The sequence below is a fragment of the Desmodus rotundus genome, chromosome 10 (genome assembly GCF_022682495.2).
Source record: "Desmodus rotundus isolate HL8 chromosome 10, HLdesRot8A.1, whole genome shotgun sequence".
Lineage (NCBI taxonomy): Eukaryota > Metazoa > Chordata > Mammalia > Chiroptera > Phyllostomidae > Desmodus > Desmodus rotundus.
The window spans coordinates 20,199,609-20,208,001 of record NC_071396.1 but is presented as its reverse complement, the minus strand read 5'-3'; positions in this window follow the sequence as shown (position 1 = coordinate 20,208,001).

The window sequence follows — 8,393 nt, the reverse complement described above, 5'->3', positions numbered from 1 at the left end:
CGCAAATAAGGGCCATTTCTCCTGTGGCAAAAGTAGTGGGAGAAAATCACTCCTCGGGGTTTGCTGTAATTTTTAAAAATTCCTTGTTTCTAAGCTATTTGCTGGATAAGTGAGATTGTGCAATGGGCAGTTCTTGTAAAGGAAATGTACGGAAAGTATCATCAACCCCTGTCAGCTGTGCGAGGTGGGTCGCCAGTTCCTCAAACGCTGCACTTAGATGATGTGCGTGCTCGGTGCTCTCAAGTTTTGGAAATGCTAATAGCTCTGTGGATTGAACTGTCAGGAGAAAAACATTTCAAGTCTCCTTCAGTGATTTTTATGCTCAGAAAAATGTTCTCAGTGTATCAGAGGCAGTGTTTGCTCACAGGGGAAGCATAGCCTCAGAAATCTGTCTCCCCACTGGGGTGCAGTCCCCCGGGTGAGGATGCACTTCCATGCCCGGCCATTTCCGCTCGAGAGTCTGTTGGTCAAAAACGTAATCTAGGCAATCGCCAGCCTTTCAGGATTTCCTGGCAGAAACTGTGATGAGTAGTAACAGCCCGTGGCTGGGAGCCGTTAGTCACCAAACGGTGTCGCATTCGACTCTGCGATGCTCCTGATTTATGACTTTGTTCCCGGCCCTCCGGTTCGCTCTGACAAGCAGCAGCAACCCAGGAGGCTGCAGGACTCGCAGCACATTGAGCCTGGGCCGGCCTTCTGGAAAGACCCACGCACTGGTCCCCGGACCCTGGGAGGCCTCCGCCAGCCCCGCACTGTTTGCGTTGGCTCTCATGCACAGAACAACCACGTGGTCCGCCTCACAGTCAGCAGGTTTGCCTGGTGTTAAAGTTCTACCAGTACCGATGAAGGGGTGTCTGCCCCAGTTCCGTGGAAAGTCATGTGCAAATGGCACCGGGGGACATGTTTAGCACACACCGGACCCCTTCCTTCCTGTTTCTCACAGTGAACGTGGGCGGGAAGGCCAGCACTCGTCAAATGTTTGGCCAGTGTCAAAATGCTCATCGGAAATGGTTCACAATCACTGCTGTCAGGTGCAGGAGCGGTCGCCACTGTCATCGTGAGCACCTGCATTATTGCAAACCTGAGTCCTGACGTTAAACCCAGACTCACCGCAGAGGTCCCCACTGATGCTGTGACGCACGCTTCCTCCCTGCAGCAAGGACGCCCTGTAACTAGAATTTTCAAATACGTTAGAATTGAAAAGGATCTCACAAACAGGATTTCACCGTGTTTTCCGCCCTCTTTATTTAATATTTGTGCCTCGGTCACACTGCGTTAAACACACCTCTGAGTGCTTTAAAAGGCTGATTCACTTAATCCTCGTAACAACCTGGTGAGACCACTGCCCTTGTCCCGGTTCACACTCCTGTGAACGGAGGCACGCAGAGATTAAGCAGTTCGTCCCAGGTCACACTGCTAGAGAGAGGTGGGGTGAGTGGGCAAGCCCCAGCCCAGACCAGGGCAAGCACAGACCCGCCACGCTGTGTGAGTAGGCGTACCAGCAATTTTCTTTTTCTCTCAGACAAAAAGCGAACTGGAATTGATTTGTAAAATATGTACTGTATTACCTTCTAGGGCAGCCACCAGGCTGGGTGGCTTACACAGTGGGAATTTACTTTCTCACAGTCGCAGAGGCTGGAAGTCCAAGATCAAGGTGTTGGCAGGGTTGATTCCTTCTGAGCCCCGCCCCCCACCCTGGCCCTGGGCTTATAGATGGCATCTTCTCTCTGTGTCCCCCCCACGGTCGTCCCTCTGTGTAAGGCTGTGCTCTCATCTCCTCTTCTTATAAGGACACCACTTGCATGGCGTTAGGCCTCACTCGAACTCATTTTACCTTAACTAGCTGTTATAAGACTCTGTCTGCCAATGGAGCTGTACTCAGAGGGGCTGGAGGCTACGACTTCCACGTGTAAATTCGGGGACACACAACTCAGCCTGTGACACCTGCTAACCAGTCAGAGTGCCAACTGCTCTATGAAATGAGCTTCCCGTTCTGGAAGAAGAGACAATATTCAGAATGGAGGTTTATTCCGATGACCAAGTTGAGATGGCCCTTGGTTCCTTCTAGACAGTTAGTCTGACGAGTCGCTCTGCTTTGAAGTGGACGCTACAACAAGAGCGCACAATGTGGAGACCACTGTTTTACTTTGACTTCTTGCCTTCCTCTTCTTACACCATGTGGGAGAGTTCGGGGAACTGTCTCTCCGTCCATCCATCTGTCCATCCGTCTGTCCATCCACCCGCCCATCACCTCCGTGGGCCACAGAGTGAGGAGGGAAGTAGTTATCTCGTGCAGGTTTTTAATACTCCACTTCAGCTTTCTCTTCGTAAAGGGTGTCTTTTAAGCCAACTGTAGAAAGTTGGAAGCAGTATAAAGGGGAAGAGGTTTATGGCAAAAAAAAGGTATGGTAAGCTGTCTGTCACTGGAAGTGCATCCCAGGTTACAGCAAACATTCAGAGGTATGTGTGAAGAATAGGTGCGCGTACCAGTGAGGTGTTCACCTCACAGTGTCTGGCATGTTGCAGGTGGTTACGAATGTTAAGGGAAAGGAGGAATAGAGGGACCGAAGGAGAGAGAGAGGAAGGAAGGAAGGAAGGAAGGAAGGAAGGAAGGAAGGAAGGAAGGAAGGAAGGAAGGAAGGGAGGGAGGGAGGGAGGAAAGAATCTGAAGGAAGGCAGGTATCAGGTCCCGGTTTTTGCTGACAAATGGCATAAATGGGAACCGACAATGATTTAGCTCCCTGCGATGATTAATCACGGGTAGCACTATAATTTTACTCTTCACGTAAGAGGAAACAATCCTCCCTCTCCTAGCTGTAATTCTCGTTCTCCAAGTAGGGGACGTCTGCCTTAGCTCTGCTGATCCTTTCTGCAACTGTAGTCACGGTGGCGGGAGCGCCCTCTGACCGAGTTCTGCGGCCCCCTGCCAGGGTTAGCATCAGCACGAGCCCTTCCTCTCTGCTCCTTTCCGTGTTAGTCCCACGACACCAAAACCAAACTGGGCGCTAGTGAAGTTGCCAGCATGATGGGGAGTAACTATAGCACTCCTTGATTAATATTAATAAACTACAGGAAACGTCTGACAGACCTGATGTTCCAATACTGTAAATTCAACACTGTATGACCTTTTACTAACTGCTGGGCTTAGTTCAGCCCCCGTAACAGGGATGACTTCCCTTCCCTTTGGGTCGTGCGTGCCCAGATTGGGGAACAGTCCCTGCTCTGCTCTTCCGTGAATGGACAGAAAGGTGGGTCCAGAAAAAAGCATGCCCTTACGTCCCTCAATACTTTGGGAAATGACCAGAGGTTACTGTGGTGGATTGTAATGCACCTTGTCCACAATATCTGTTCTTTCTGCGATGAAAGGGTTTACTTCCCTACCCATGTTAGGCCTCCTTACCTGTCAATACACGTCCCTGCCTCCTTGTCAGGCTGGCCACGGGGTTTACTTTGAGTGACATGCGAGTAGACGTTATATGATGTAAGCCATATGAGCAGAAGCCTTCAACATGACCGTGTGGTTCAGCTTGGTCTCTTCCTCTTCTGTCCCCTCCCAAGACAGCAGCCTGTACCACATCAAGACTGTCCCTTCAGCCGACACATGGGACAGAGCCACAGCCAACCCAGGGTCCCCAGATAGCCTGAGTGAGAAATGAATGACTGGTACAAGCTACCGAGATTTGGTGAAGGGTAGGGGTCGGGGGCAGGGGCTGTTGGGTAATGTAGCTGCCGATACAGTGACACACGGTGTGGCTGAATTTGCACAAATGAAACAAGGTAGCGTGTGAGGGCAAGAAGACACTCCCTTTCAAGCTGGTAAGGACTAATTTGTAAACATAAAAGAACACACAGCGTACATAGCAGAACATGTGCTGAAGACTATGCTTTAGAAAATGATGGTACAGCAAATATACAGGGGTGGGCGAAAGCGGGTTTACAGTTGTGAGGTCGCAAGACACAAGAGTTTATTCTTGTAACGTTACTTGTTAATTATGCGTTATTCATTTGTACTGTTTGCAAACCTACTCTGCCCACCCCTGTACGCCAAAGGCCTGACAGGGATAAGGAGAAGACGTTTTCAGCACAGCGGGTCTTTAGCATCGACAGAGCTTATTTCAGACTGATCTCTCCCGGAACTTTTGTTTCGTATGTGTATATTTACATGGATATTTATGTACATTCACACCTACCGCCATTTTTGTACTCTAACCCCATGTTCTCTGAGGCCCTGATCTTGCCAACTGAGGTTTTGCCAGAATTTTAAGGACTGCGTGGCTGGTGACAGATTATAGCTCTGCCATCCGGCAGGGTTTTTTTATAAATCCTTACCCGAGGACATTTTCTTCTCATTGCTTTCAGAGAGAGAGGGAGGGAAAGAGAAAGAGGGGGGAGAGAGAGAGAGAGAGAAACATCTATCTAAGAGAGAAGCATACATAGATCAGTTGTTTTCCACATGCACCCCGACCGGGGATCGAACCTGCAACCCAGGTATGTGTCCTGACTGGGGATGGAACCTGCACCCTTTCAGTTTATGGGATGAGGCTCCAACCAACTAAGCCACATGGGCCAGGGCCCTCCAGCAGATGGTTTGATGAGTGTTTATTGAGTATAAATACTAGGAGAAATTAGGGCCCATGAAAAATCGTAGGGCTTCTCACAGAGTAGGAGCTACTCTGAATGAATCTGAATACCATAAAATTAGGGAAGGTAAGGGGTTAGCTTTGTACGGAGGTTGTCCGTGGCATACGTCATTACGAATTATCTCCTGAAGATGGGGGTCTGCTCACTCCATAAGACATGCCTCACGTAAGTAATTTTCTTGTCCTTGCCAGTGTGCCCACACAGCAAGTGGGGATGGTGAGGAAGAAGGAAATGTCTAAAGTGTTCGAGAGCATCCGCTCGCTGTGGTTACGTGCTGCGGCCCCTCTCCTCCGCTGTCGAGGGCTTGGGGGTTGTTGCTCTTGTTCCTGTGATTGGCTCAGGCCCACAGCGACGGTCTCCTCTTCTGCTCTGCGCCTTCGGCTGAGCTGGACACACCCGGGAGGGGAAGACCCCGTCCGTGGAGGACAAAGAACTGAGCCCACACACCCTGGAATTTGGAGGTAAGTCCCTAACACACGGTTCGGGTTTCACGTGGAGGAAGCCCCAGCAGAACTCGTACAAAGGCGGCAGAGAAGGAAACTCACGGCTTCCTCCTCATCCTTCCGCCTACAGACTCTGTCTGCTGCCAGGACCAGGCCGGTCACACGTGTCCCGCCGCACGCACGAGCCACTGCACGGCTCGAAACAGCACCAACGGCCAGTCTGCCGGCCCGTCACTGCGGCTGTGAAAGGCCCCTGAAGTCAGCACCCGGGGCAGCCATCTCGCAGGCCGGCCCCGGGCGAGGCTGAGACACAGGGCCACAGCGCTAGGAGGGGACAGGGCGGGGGCAGAAAGAGGGAGAGAAGCTGGGGCCTCCATCTCGGCATTAACCCTCTATATTCCCTGGCCCTTGAACTACTCTACCTCCAAACTGATGATGCAGGTAACACATCCTTGTGCTTGGGCCACTTGGACGGGTTTTCTGTTCATTGAAGCTACGAGAGTCATCCAGAGTGACCCTCTGACCTTTCACCCGTTCACAGATTACGCGTCGGAATCGGCTCAGGACGGGCTCTCCCCTGGCGGTGTCTAGGGGCTCCGTGAGGACATCATAATCTGCTCGTGGGCAGGGCCCACTCTCTCTGTTGCCTGGCGTTGTGTATAACACACAGGCCACAGTGGGCACCCAAAGGAGCGACTGTTCACTGTCTGCACAGTAGTTGTTGAATGCATGAATGTGCACTTTTCAGGCGGGGTACATGCTTCTGCAAGGAAAAGCTGAACACCCCGGGAGGATGGCCATACTCTCGTGAGTCCCAGTTTCGTTCTTCCCCGACAGAGCCACGTCTCCTAGGCAACTGGGCTGTCAGCTACGCTGTGAACCCAATCCGCCGAGGGTAGCCAGGAGGTGACCTTCCGCCTCTCCCCTCAGTGAGGGCACACCAGGTGCCAGTGAATTTCACAAACAGAACGTAGTAAATGCGTTTTAATTAAATGAAATACATTGGAAATTAAATAGAGTTAATAACAGTATACCTCCCAATTATCCCAGCAACCAGTCAGGTTTATAGCTTCCCTGTTGTCAGTATTAGGAGACCCCAGGAATGGCTGGAGCTGCCTGTTCTGTGTCTGGACCCCCCACTGACCTGCGTACTCAGTGCAGGCCTCAGCCACGCCTGCCTGGATCCCTGCTGGGTTCCCAGGTCCTGCCTGAGTTCCCGTCTTGTGGTAGGTGCTAGGCACCTACTTGTTGGTTGAATAACTGGAGAGCTGTAGTGTGGGCCCCGGCGCTATGAGGGGTTCGGCCCATGGCCCAGCCAGGCCCGGACCCTGGGGGAGCGCTGTCTCGGGGATTCGGAGGGAATGTCAAGTGGTTGAGTTAGTGAGCAGAAATCGCATGTAAGGCTTTTGCGGAAAGGGGCACTCAGGCATCTAATACTAAACAAGGACAGGAATCTACCACGTTGAGAAGACCTTCCACTTATCAAGCAAGGACTGTGCTTCTAATGCTGTGCTGTGTGTTTCAGACATTCATTCACTTAAGGCTCCCACCGCCCCACAGCTGCCGTGGCTAAGGTGGTCCCGACAACCCCACCTCCTGGCGTTCATGCCCTCGTATTGTCTCCTCCCCTTGCATGTGGGCTCGACTCATATACTCACTCCTAACAGAGTGTGGTGGAAGGAATGGGATGTCACTCACAATACTAATAAATAGGTAATAAAAAGACTGTGGCCCTGGCTGGTGTGGTTCAGTGGATTGAGCGCCAGCCTGCAAATCAAAGGGTCGCCAGTTCGATACCCAGTTAGGGCACATGTTTGGGTTGTGGGCCAGGTCCCCAGTAGGGAGCACACGAGACGCAACTACACACTGACGTTTCTCTCTCTCTCTTTCTCCCTCCTTTCCCCTCTGTCTAAAAATAAATAAATAAAATATTTAAAAGACTGTGGCTTCCATCTTGCACACTCGGGCTGCATGCTGTGAGCTTCCCTGTAGAGGGGCCCATGTGGCAAAGAACCAAGGGATGTCTTCAGCCAATTGCTAGTGAGGAGCTGAGACCCTCTGTCCCATCCCTGCAAGAAATGGCATCCTGCCAACCACCACGCACATGGACTTGGAAGAGGAGTCTCCCCCAGTCAAGCCTTCAGGTGGGAACGCAGCCCCAGAGGACAATTTACTGTCCACCTATCGAGATACTTTGAGCCACGAGCTCCCAGCTAAGTCATGCCAGGCTTCATAACCCCACAGAAATTATAAGATAATGAATGATTATTGTTCTAAGCTGCTAAGTTTAGGAAATAAATAGTTCTGCATCAAGAGGGAAGTAAGACAGGCAGGTGCCAGTATTATTTGAGCTACACAGAAGAGGACACTGGGGTCCAGAGAAGCCAGAGAATGGTGGTGTTAAGCCCAGCACTGTCGTTCAGCCAGAGTAGGAACTGGGCAGGGTTGTCAAGTGCCCAGACCGTGCAAAAGCTGAAATGTCTCCTCCTGAGCCAGGTAAGAAATTTGAAAGCTACCAAAGGGAAACATTGTTGATCACGCAAGCCCCGACAGAGCACCACGTTCCACCTCTCACACAGAGGACCTCGCTGCCTCTCAGGGCACCTCTCCAGCCGCGATCCCTCCAACAGTGGTCGCTGCTGGCTGCTGCTTCTGCGCTCTAGCCCTCAGAACTGTGCAAACTCAGCGAAGTGCATGTGCGATCGAATTTATATAAATGTGGTGTACAGGGTACACACACATGTATATGAGAATTTGGGATTGTGATGGTTCCTGTTATCTACCTCTGCATAACCAGTCACCCCAAAGCACAGAGATTTCAGGCCACAGCAGCATTCCCTCACTTCCCATGGCTTCTGTGGGCCAGGAAAGTGGCAAGTCTGGCACGGGGCTGCTTATGCTACCACCGTCAGAGGTTGGGCCCGCTGGGGGCTGCTCTGGCATCCTCCTGAGATCTTTCCCCCGCAGCTACTGGGGTCCCACACCACATGCTGATCTCGGGCCCCTCTGACTGCTCACCTAGGGCCCAGGGCTTCAGGAACGAGTGGGTAGAAACCAGGCAGAGCAGCTTCACCTTTGTCCACCAGACCCAGACTCGCCCATCGTCGTTTCTGACATACCCTGTTGGTCCAAACCATCACAGGAGCCTGCCCAGTTCGAAGGGGACGAGGCAGAAACCTGACCGCCCAATGGGAGGAGCCTCAGAGAATCTGCAGATATGGTTCTGAATGGCCACAGGGGTGTAGTCGCTCAAAGGTGAAGTGAGGGCGCACACCTGCCGGGGCCGCTCAAGCACTTCTGGGGGCAGAG